Here is a 9,359-nt window from a genome sequence, read left to right as displayed (position 1 = left end):
AATAAAAAAAATAAAAAAATAAAAAAAAGAAATAATGACTGAAATATGAGACTTCCAGAAATGAAGAAATACATGGACATCTATCCTGACAAGTCAATGACCTTGGGATTAGAATATTCTACTACTATAGCATTGATTATTTGAGATACATATTCTAATTGAAACATTATTTCCAGAGCCAGTATTAACAGGGTTATCCCAAAGAGCCAATAGTTAAAATCTGAACTATCTGCCGTGATTTACTTTCCCAAAAACATGGGAAGGAAACTTAGGTGTGAACTCAGATACAAAACTCTCCGTGCTCAAGACCAACAGACAATTAAGAAATATCAGTCTGCTCAGATATACTTCCTCACACACAAGTTTATGACTGTTAATATGTTAGAACATGTTGTTTCTGCTTCCTGCTCAAGCAATCCTCTAGAGACCCTTTGTTATGTCATATAGCATGACAGTTCTATTTATTTACTTTGTAATAAGTATGCAAATATTCCCTATGGAACACCTAAAATATCAATTTGCCACCTTCTTTTGGATGGAATAAACAATTTCAAAAATATATCTGTATAAGAGTTGGTGATAGTTACTACCTCATTTGTAAATATCATGGAATTTTAAATCATTGGAAAACTGTGCTCATTATTTTCTCACACATGGAGGAGAATCCAGATCTTCCATGAATCAATGTTATTTTTCACAGATAGATTGGAAAACAAGTTGTCTGTTTCAGGCTTCCAATGTAGGAATGTCTCTAATAGGGTTGATGCTGCTATCATTTTTCACACAGTGAATGTATGAGCTTTGCATCCTTGTAAAGATTGCGTTCTTCCTCAATGTCCCATGTAAGGATTCCTTGGAGGTGTTTTGTGTACTTTTGGCTTGTGGAATTATCTGAGTGATGTTTTTACCCATACCAACTGATGTCATTTATACTCTGTGTTCCAACTCTTTTCCTATTGGCAACATAGTTCCTTGTCACAATTTTCAGCTTTCTGCTTGTGTTTTTTGATAGCATTGCCTGGTTGTTTACTGTGATAGATATCTGTGTTGCTGCTGAAGGTAGGAAAGTTGGAATAGTTTATATGTGAGTTAAAGAAGCGTCACTGAGAAAAGTGACGGTTTGTGTAGATTCAGTGTTAATGATCACTAATTTCAGCATCTGTAAAAGAAAAAAAGATAATCCACTGATCTAATCCTAAGCCTTTTCTGAATACTATTGTAGTGACCTCAGCTATGTAAGAAGAAATAGTGGACAATAAATGTCATATAGAGTGTTACATTAGAGATATAATGACAAACACAAATCATTAAGTAGTACAGTGTAGAGATAAAGCTAAGAAATCTACTGACTATTACCTAAGACCAGTCTGAGGGTCAGCTAACAGGGGGTGTCAGCAACATATGATGATCACAGGGAACCCATAGGTTGATCATACTCTGGGAATGAGAATTTTTTGATTAACTTCTGAGTAGCCCCATGGTATATTGAAGAAAAAATACAAAAATATTAGTAATATTTAATGACTGAGAAATGAGCTTGTTTACTTTGGATTTGAGCAAAAACATTTACCACAGATATGAGTCCACTTGATACACACTTTGAAAGTGCTAACATTTACTTAAGAAGCCCAGGTTGCCTGATTATGGTCAGTGAGAACTGAACCTTAAACAGGGTAGGAAGGAGGGGCCACAGAAACACAGATACTGTGACATGTTTATTGTCTTGTTTATTATCAGGATCAATACAATGTTATTTTCTAGCATATAATGACAGTTTCAAGTTACATGAAGTGTGAAAGATTATTGTCTAATATCAGTTGCTTGTAAAACCTCTACATGTTTTTAAAAGTTCTAGAAAACACAGAGACTCAGAAGTGGTTTAAAAGTTTCACACTTAAGGAATGCTTAAATTTCCCAGGATCTTTTTTTATTTTATATTATTTAATTAAAATTTTCCACCTCCTCCCCTCCTCCAATTTCCCTCCCGCTCCCCCATCCTTCTTCCCCTCCCTCTCCAGTCCAAAGAGCAGTCAGAGTTTCCTGCCTTGTGTGAAGTCCAAGGTCCTCCCCCCTCCATCCAGGACTAGGAAGATGAGAATCCAAACAGACTAGGCTCCCACAAAGGCAGTACATGCAGAAGGATCAAAACACAATGCCACTGTCCTTGTCTTCTCAGTCAGCCCTCCTTGTCAGCCACATTCAGGGAGTCCGGTTTGATCATATGCTCCATCATCCAGCTCCCATTAGATCAGCCCCACTGTCTCTGTGGGTGGGCACAACCCTCATGGTCCTAACATCCTTGCTCATGTTCTCCCTCCTTCTGCTTCTCATTTGGACCTTAGGAGCTCAGTCCAGTTTTCTGATGTGGGTCTCTGTTTCTAGCTTCATCCATCACCAGATGAAGTTTCTATGATGATATGCAAGCTATACATCAGCATGGCTATAGTATAGGGCCATTACAGACACCCTCTCCTCAGGTGCCCAAGGATCTAATTGGGAACATCACCATGGACACCTGAGAACACCTCTAGAGTCAAGTCTCTCGCCAACCCTAAAATGGCTGCCTTAATTAAGATATATACTTCCCTGCTCCCATATCCACTCTGCCTCCTTCCCAACTGTACCATTCCCCAAGCTCTCCCCATCCTCCCCTTCTCACTTTTTTCTCCCCATTTCCCCTTACCCCACCCCATTCCCACCCCCATGTTTCCAATTTTTGCCTGGCAATCTTGTCTCCTTCCAATATCCAGGAGGATAACTACATGTTTTTCTTTGGGTTCACCTTCTTATTTAGCTTCTCGAGGATGTCCTTTATTTATGGATAGAATACACTTCTGAGTGAGTACTAATCATATTAATTTTTTTGGGTCTGGGTTACCTCACACAGGACAGTGTTTTATATTTCCATCCATTTGCATGCAAAATTCAAGATGTCATTGATTTTTACCACCAAGTAATATTCTTATGTGTACATAATCCACACTTTATCCATTCTTTCATTGAGGGGCATCTAGGTTGTTTCCAGGTTTTGGCTATTACAAATAATGCTGCTATGAACATAGTTGAACAAATGTTTTTGTAGTATGATAGAGCATCTCTTGGGTTAATTCCCAAGAGTGGTATTGCTGGATCCTGGAGTAGGTTGATCCTGAATTTCCTGAGAAACCGCCACACTGATTTCCATAGTGGTTGCACAAGTTTGCATTCCTACCAGCAATGGATGAGTGTTCCTCTTACTTCACATCCTCTCCAGCAAGGGCGATCATTGATGTTTTTGATTCTAGCCATTCTGACATGTGTAAGATGGATCACAAAGTTGTTTTGATTTGCATTTCCCTGATCACTAAGGAGGTTGAGCATGACTTTAAGAGTCTTTTGGCCATTTGAACTTCCTCTGTTGAGAATTCTCTGCTCAGGTCATTGCCTCATTTTCTAATTGGGTTAATTAGCATTTTAAAGTGTTGATTCTTGAGTTCTTCATATATTTTGGAAATCAGACCTTTGTTTGTTGCGTGGTTGGTGAAGATCTTCTCCCAGTCTGTTGGTTGTCTTTTTGTCTTAACCCCAGAAAGACTACAAACTCATGGAAATTGAACAGTAAACCACCCCTGGGTCAAGGAAGAAAAAAAGAAAGAAATTAATGTCTTCCTTGAATTCAATGAAAATCAAGACACATCATTCTCAAACCTATGGGACGCTATGAAAGCAGTGCTTAGAGGAAAGTTCATAGCACAAAGTGCCTACACAAAGAAAGTGGAGAAAGCACACATTAGAGACTTAACAGCACTGCTGAAAGTTCTAGGAAAAGGGAGGAGCAGATTCATCCAGGGGGAGTAGAATACTGGAAATAATCAAACTGAGGGCTGAAATCAACAAAATAGAAATTCAGAAAACAATCCAGAGAATCAAGGAAACAAAAATCTGGTTCCTGGAGAACATCAACAAGATTGACAAATCCCTATCCAAACTAATCAAACGGCAGAGAGAGAACATGCAAATTAACAAGATTAGAAATGAAAAGGGGGACATAACCAAAGACACAGAGGAAATTCAGAGAATCATTAGAACTTACTACAAAAACCTGTATGCCACAAAATTGGAAAATGTGAACAAAATGGACACTTTTTAAGATAAGTACCATATACCAAAATTAAATCAAGACCAGGTGAACAGTTTAAATAGACCTATGATTTGCAAGGAACTAGAAGCTGTCATCAGAAACCTCCGTACCATAAAAAGCCCTGGAACAGATGGTTTCAATGCAGAATTCTGCCAGAACTTCCAAGAAGAGCTAATACCTATACTCCTTAATGTGTTTCACAAAATAGAAACAGAAGAGACATTGCCAAACTCCTTTTATGAAGCTACAGTCACCCTGATACCAAAACCACACAAAGACTTAGCCAAGAAAGAGAATTACAGACCAATTTCACTCATGAACATCGATGCAAAAATTCTCAATAAAATACTGGCAAACCGAATCCAAGAACACATCCAAAAAATTATACATTACGATCAAGTAGGCTTTATCCCAGAGATGCAGGTATGGTTCAATATACAAAAATCTATCAATGTAATCCATTATATAAATAAACTGAAGAAAAAACCCATATGATCATTTCATTAGCTGCGGAGAAAGCATTTGACAAAATTCAACATCCCTTTATGATAAAGATCTTGGAGAGATTAGGGATACGAGGGTCATTCCTAAATATAATAAAAGCAATATACAACAAGCCGACAGCTAACATTAAATTAAATGGACAGAAACTAAAGCCATCCCACTAAAATCAGGAACAAGACAAGGCTGTCCACTCTCTCCATACCTCTTCAATATAGTGCTCAAAGTTCTAACAATAGTGATAAGACAGTATAAGGAGATCAAGTGGATTCAAATTGGAAAGGAAGAAGTCAAACTTTCATATTTGCAGATGATATGATAGTGTACATGAGAGACCCCAAAAACTCCATCCACCAAAGAACTTCTACAGCTGATAAACACCTTTAGTAATGTGGCAGGATACAAGATCAACTCCAAAAAATCAGTTGCCCTCTTATACACAAAGGATAAGGAAGCAGGGAGGGAAATCAGAGAAGCATCACCTTTCACAATAGCCACAAATAGCATAAAATATCTTGGGGTAACTCTAACCAAGGAAGTGAAAGATCTATTTGACAAGAACTTTAAGGAATTGAAGAAAGAATTTGAAGAGGATGCCAGAAAATGGAAGGATCTCCCTTGCTCTTGGATTGAGAAGATCAACATAGTAAAAATGGCAATTCTACCAAAAGCAACCTATAGATTCAATGCAATCCCCATCAAAATCCCAAAAAATTTCTTTGCAGACATTGAGAGAACAATAATCAACTTTAAATGGAAAAACAAAAAACCCAGCATAGCCAAAACAATTCTGTACAATAAAGGTACTTCCAGTGGCATTACCATCCCTGACTTCAGACTCTTTTACTGAGCTACAGTATTGAAAACAGCTTGGTATTTGCACAAAAACAGAGATGTTGACCAATGGAATTGAGTAGAAGACGTGGATTTTAACCCACAAACCTATGAACACCTGATTTTTGATAAAGGAGCTAGAAGTATACAATGGAAGAAAGAAAGCATCTTCAACAAATGGTGCTGTCATAACTGGGTGTCAACCTGTAGAAGGATGAAGATAGATCCATATCTATCACCATGCACAAAACTCAAGTCCAAATGGATTAAAGACCTCAATTTCAATCTAAACATACTGAATCTGATAGAAGAGAAAGTGGGAAGTACTCTACAACACATGGGCACAGGAGACTACTTCCTACATATAACCCCAGTAGTATAGACAATAAGGGCAACATTGAATAAATGGGACCTCCTAAAACTGAGAAGCTTTTGTAAAGCAATGGACATTGTCATTAAGACAAATTTCCCAGGATCTTAAACACACACTTTACCACGTACTAAGGACCTTAACCTGAAAATCTCTGACACATGCCTTTCAACAAAGATAGACCAGGTCAATTCCAAGATTCTATGCAAAGCATGATATGTCTAGCAGAAACAAGATGCTTATTTTTTCCTAGGTACAATAATTTGGCATGTTGTGATTTTCTGTTGTGAACCTATAGAGGGTAATACTGAATATGCATCCATGTGCCACCATGGAACAACCTTGTATTGTGAGGAATATTAATAACAATAGAAGCACAATTTAAAATCAGTCTCTGACACATATTCACTGTCTCAACAACAACAATAACAACAACAGAAAACAAGAGCCATTTTCCCTGCAGCTGAGTTATGTGAACACTGAAGTTGCAGGAATATGTTACTTCTCAAGAGAGACAATAAAACATGAGTATAATAATCACAGATTGTGATGAACCACATTTAGAGATACCTGTTTTGGAATTGGCTATAACAGTTTCAGTGTGGCTTTCTGTAGGTAGAAGATGAATATGTTTACAGTAGTGAAGGGGATAATTATTGGAAAGAAGCATTCTTAATATAACAGCTATGGAAGAAGGTAATTTGAGGTTAGAGAGAAGCCAATGATTGGTTTGTGGTGTGATATGTGATTTTATGTAAATACTACAGTATGATAGTCATAAATCATATTTTGCCTTATATAAGAGTAGAGCTATGAAAATGACATATTTATAATAGCAACCCACCTAGAAATTAATTGATTCCGGGAATAGTATATGGTAGGAGTAGGAAAAAAATCACAGGAATTCTCCCGGGTTGACTGACTGATTCTGGAAATTAAAAGATCTATTTTTCTTTAATTTGTTAAAATGAGTATATGTTATCTGAGCATGAGGGAAATCCTTACATTGAGAAAAGAAATTTCCAAGAAATAAAGAAAAAAGCAGAGACGTGAGAAAGAGACTTCTGCTAAGGAATCCTCACTGCCTAATCAAGGGTGACCTATATTTTCGGATCTCCATGCATCCACTGCCTAAGTGATAGTATTTCTCCATTTTAAGAAGTGCTAGAAATTTAAAGCAGGAATTCATGAATGATAAACAGTATTCTTCCAAATAAACTACATCATACACCCTAGTACTTTTTCAAATTTCATTACATATGTTTATTTGTATTTGTTTATGTGTTTATAAACACACATGTAACGATACATATATGGAAGTTGGAGGATAACCTTATTCTCCTTCTACCATGTGAGTCCTGGATACAGAACCCAGGGAACTGGGCTTGGCAGCTAACAACTTCCTAAGTGTACAGCCATATAGAGAAAGTGGGTGAATTCAATGTAGTCTTCAAAATCACTAGGTCATAGTGGTAGACTTTTAACTCATGCCTTCCTGCCTCTACCAGCATGGATTCCAGGTATATGATACTAGGCCTGGCCTCCAATTTTTTTAAAGTAAAGTCATGAGGTGTGGATACATCTCAGTGATAGAGTGCTTGTTTAGCATATACAAGAAAATGTGTAGATGGTGGATTCTCTCCTTCCAGCAGTTCCCACATAACCATTTGTGGTTTAATATTAATTACAATCTTTTTAGACTATTAGCTGAGGTTTATTATTAACTAGCTAGTAAAACTTAAATTAACTCATTTCTATTACTCTATATTTAAGAATGAAGTTTGTGGCTTGTTACCTCACATATTGCTTCACTGGTGGCTGCTGGTGTCTCCTTGACTCCAGGCATTCTTTCTCCATGTGGATTTCCCACCTATTCTATTCTACCTGACTACTGGAAAATCAGCTTCTTTATTAACCAATGGTAATAAAACATATTCACAACATACAGAGAGACATTCCACAGCACTTCCAACATTTGTCAAACTGAAAAGGAGTATATTAACTGTTAAATAGTAAAATTGCATATAACAAAACAGTTGTTAAAAAGAAATTATAGTTAAAAAGAAATTATAACTATACAATATAACTGTCTGCCTGAACTATCACTCAAAGTTCTTTTTGTAACATTAGGGCATATAACTTCAGCATATAGGCCTACAGTGTCTGTCACATTTCTATAAAAGCGTGCTCCTACAAAGGAAGCCAGGGCTCCTAGATTGAGGGTTCTTTAAGACTGAGCAAATGCCAGAACCCAGTGATATTACAACAGAAGGACTTAAACACCCTAATCCAGAAGAAGTGGAAAAAATTGAATTTATGAAAGCATTAGTCCCTTAAACAGCATGTGAAAAATGCCCTTATAGAAATGAATGAGAAGTATATATAACAAAAAAGTTTGAAGAAATGAGTAAATCCATAAATGATACCCTGAGACACCAAGAAAAAACAATCAAACAGGTAATGGAAACAGTTCAAGAATTAAAAACTGAATTTGAGGCAAGGAAGAAAACACAAGCTGAGGACCAGCTGGATATGGAAAATCTAGGTCAACGAGCAGAGCCTACAGAAACAAGCATAACCAATGGAATACAAGAGATAGAAGAAAGAATCTCAGATGCTGAAGACACCACAGAGAAAATAAACACACTGATCAAAGAAAATAGCAAATTGAAAAAATTCTCATCACAAAACATTCAGTAAATATGGGACACAAGAAAAAGACCAAACCTAAGAATAATAGGGATAGAAGAAGGAGAAGAATTACAGCTCAAAGGCCCAGAAAATATATTTAACAAAATTATGGAAGAAAACTCTCCCAACATAAAGAAAGATATTCCTTTGAATATTCAAGAAGCATACAGAACATTATATAGCCTGGATCAAAAAAGAAACACCCCCTCACCATATAATAGTCAAAACAGAAAACAATGAGATTAAAGAAAGAATTTAAAGAGTTGCAAAAAAAAAAGGTCAAGTAACTTATAATGTAAACCTATCAGAATTACACTTGATTTCTCTATGGAAACCATGAAAGCCAGAAGTTCCTGGATAAAGGTACTTCAGAAACTAAGAGAACATGGATGCAAGCCCAGACTACTATACCCAGCCAAGCTATCATTCACTATCAATGGAGAAAACAAAATATTCCAGGATAAAAACAAATTTAAACAATGCATAGACACAAATCCAGCCGTCAGAAAGCAATAGATGGAAAATTATAACCCAAGAAATCCAACATTGCTAACACATCCTACCATAACTCAGACATCTAGTGACCTTTCATCATCACAGCTCAAAGAAGGGAAAAACACAAAGTCTACTAACGAAAAAAAAAAATAACCATAGTCAACAACCAATGGTCATTAATATCACTTAATAGCAATGGAATCAATTCACCTATAAAAAGGCACAGGCTAAGAGATTAGATACGAAAACAGAATCCAACATTTTGCTATTTACAAGAAAGACAACTCAACCACAAAGACAGATATCTACTTAGAGTAAAGGGTTGGGAAAAGGTTTTTCAAGCAAGAG

The 9,359-nt window shown here is 36.6% G+C and overlaps 1 gene segment (V, D, J or C); it reads left to right on the top strand.

Moving 5' to 3' along the window:
• Window positions 1-9,359, top strand: part of LOC101998540 — a 698,241-nt gene that overhangs the window by 136,828 nt on the left and 552,054 nt on the right.

The sequence above is a fragment of the Microtus ochrogaster genome, chromosome 1 (assembly GCF_000317375.1).
Source record: "Microtus ochrogaster isolate Prairie Vole_2 chromosome 1, MicOch1.0, whole genome shotgun sequence".
NCBI lineage: Eukaryota > Metazoa > Chordata > Mammalia > Rodentia > Cricetidae > Microtus > Microtus ochrogaster.
This window is presented reverse-complemented; position numbering and strand designations above follow the sequence as displayed.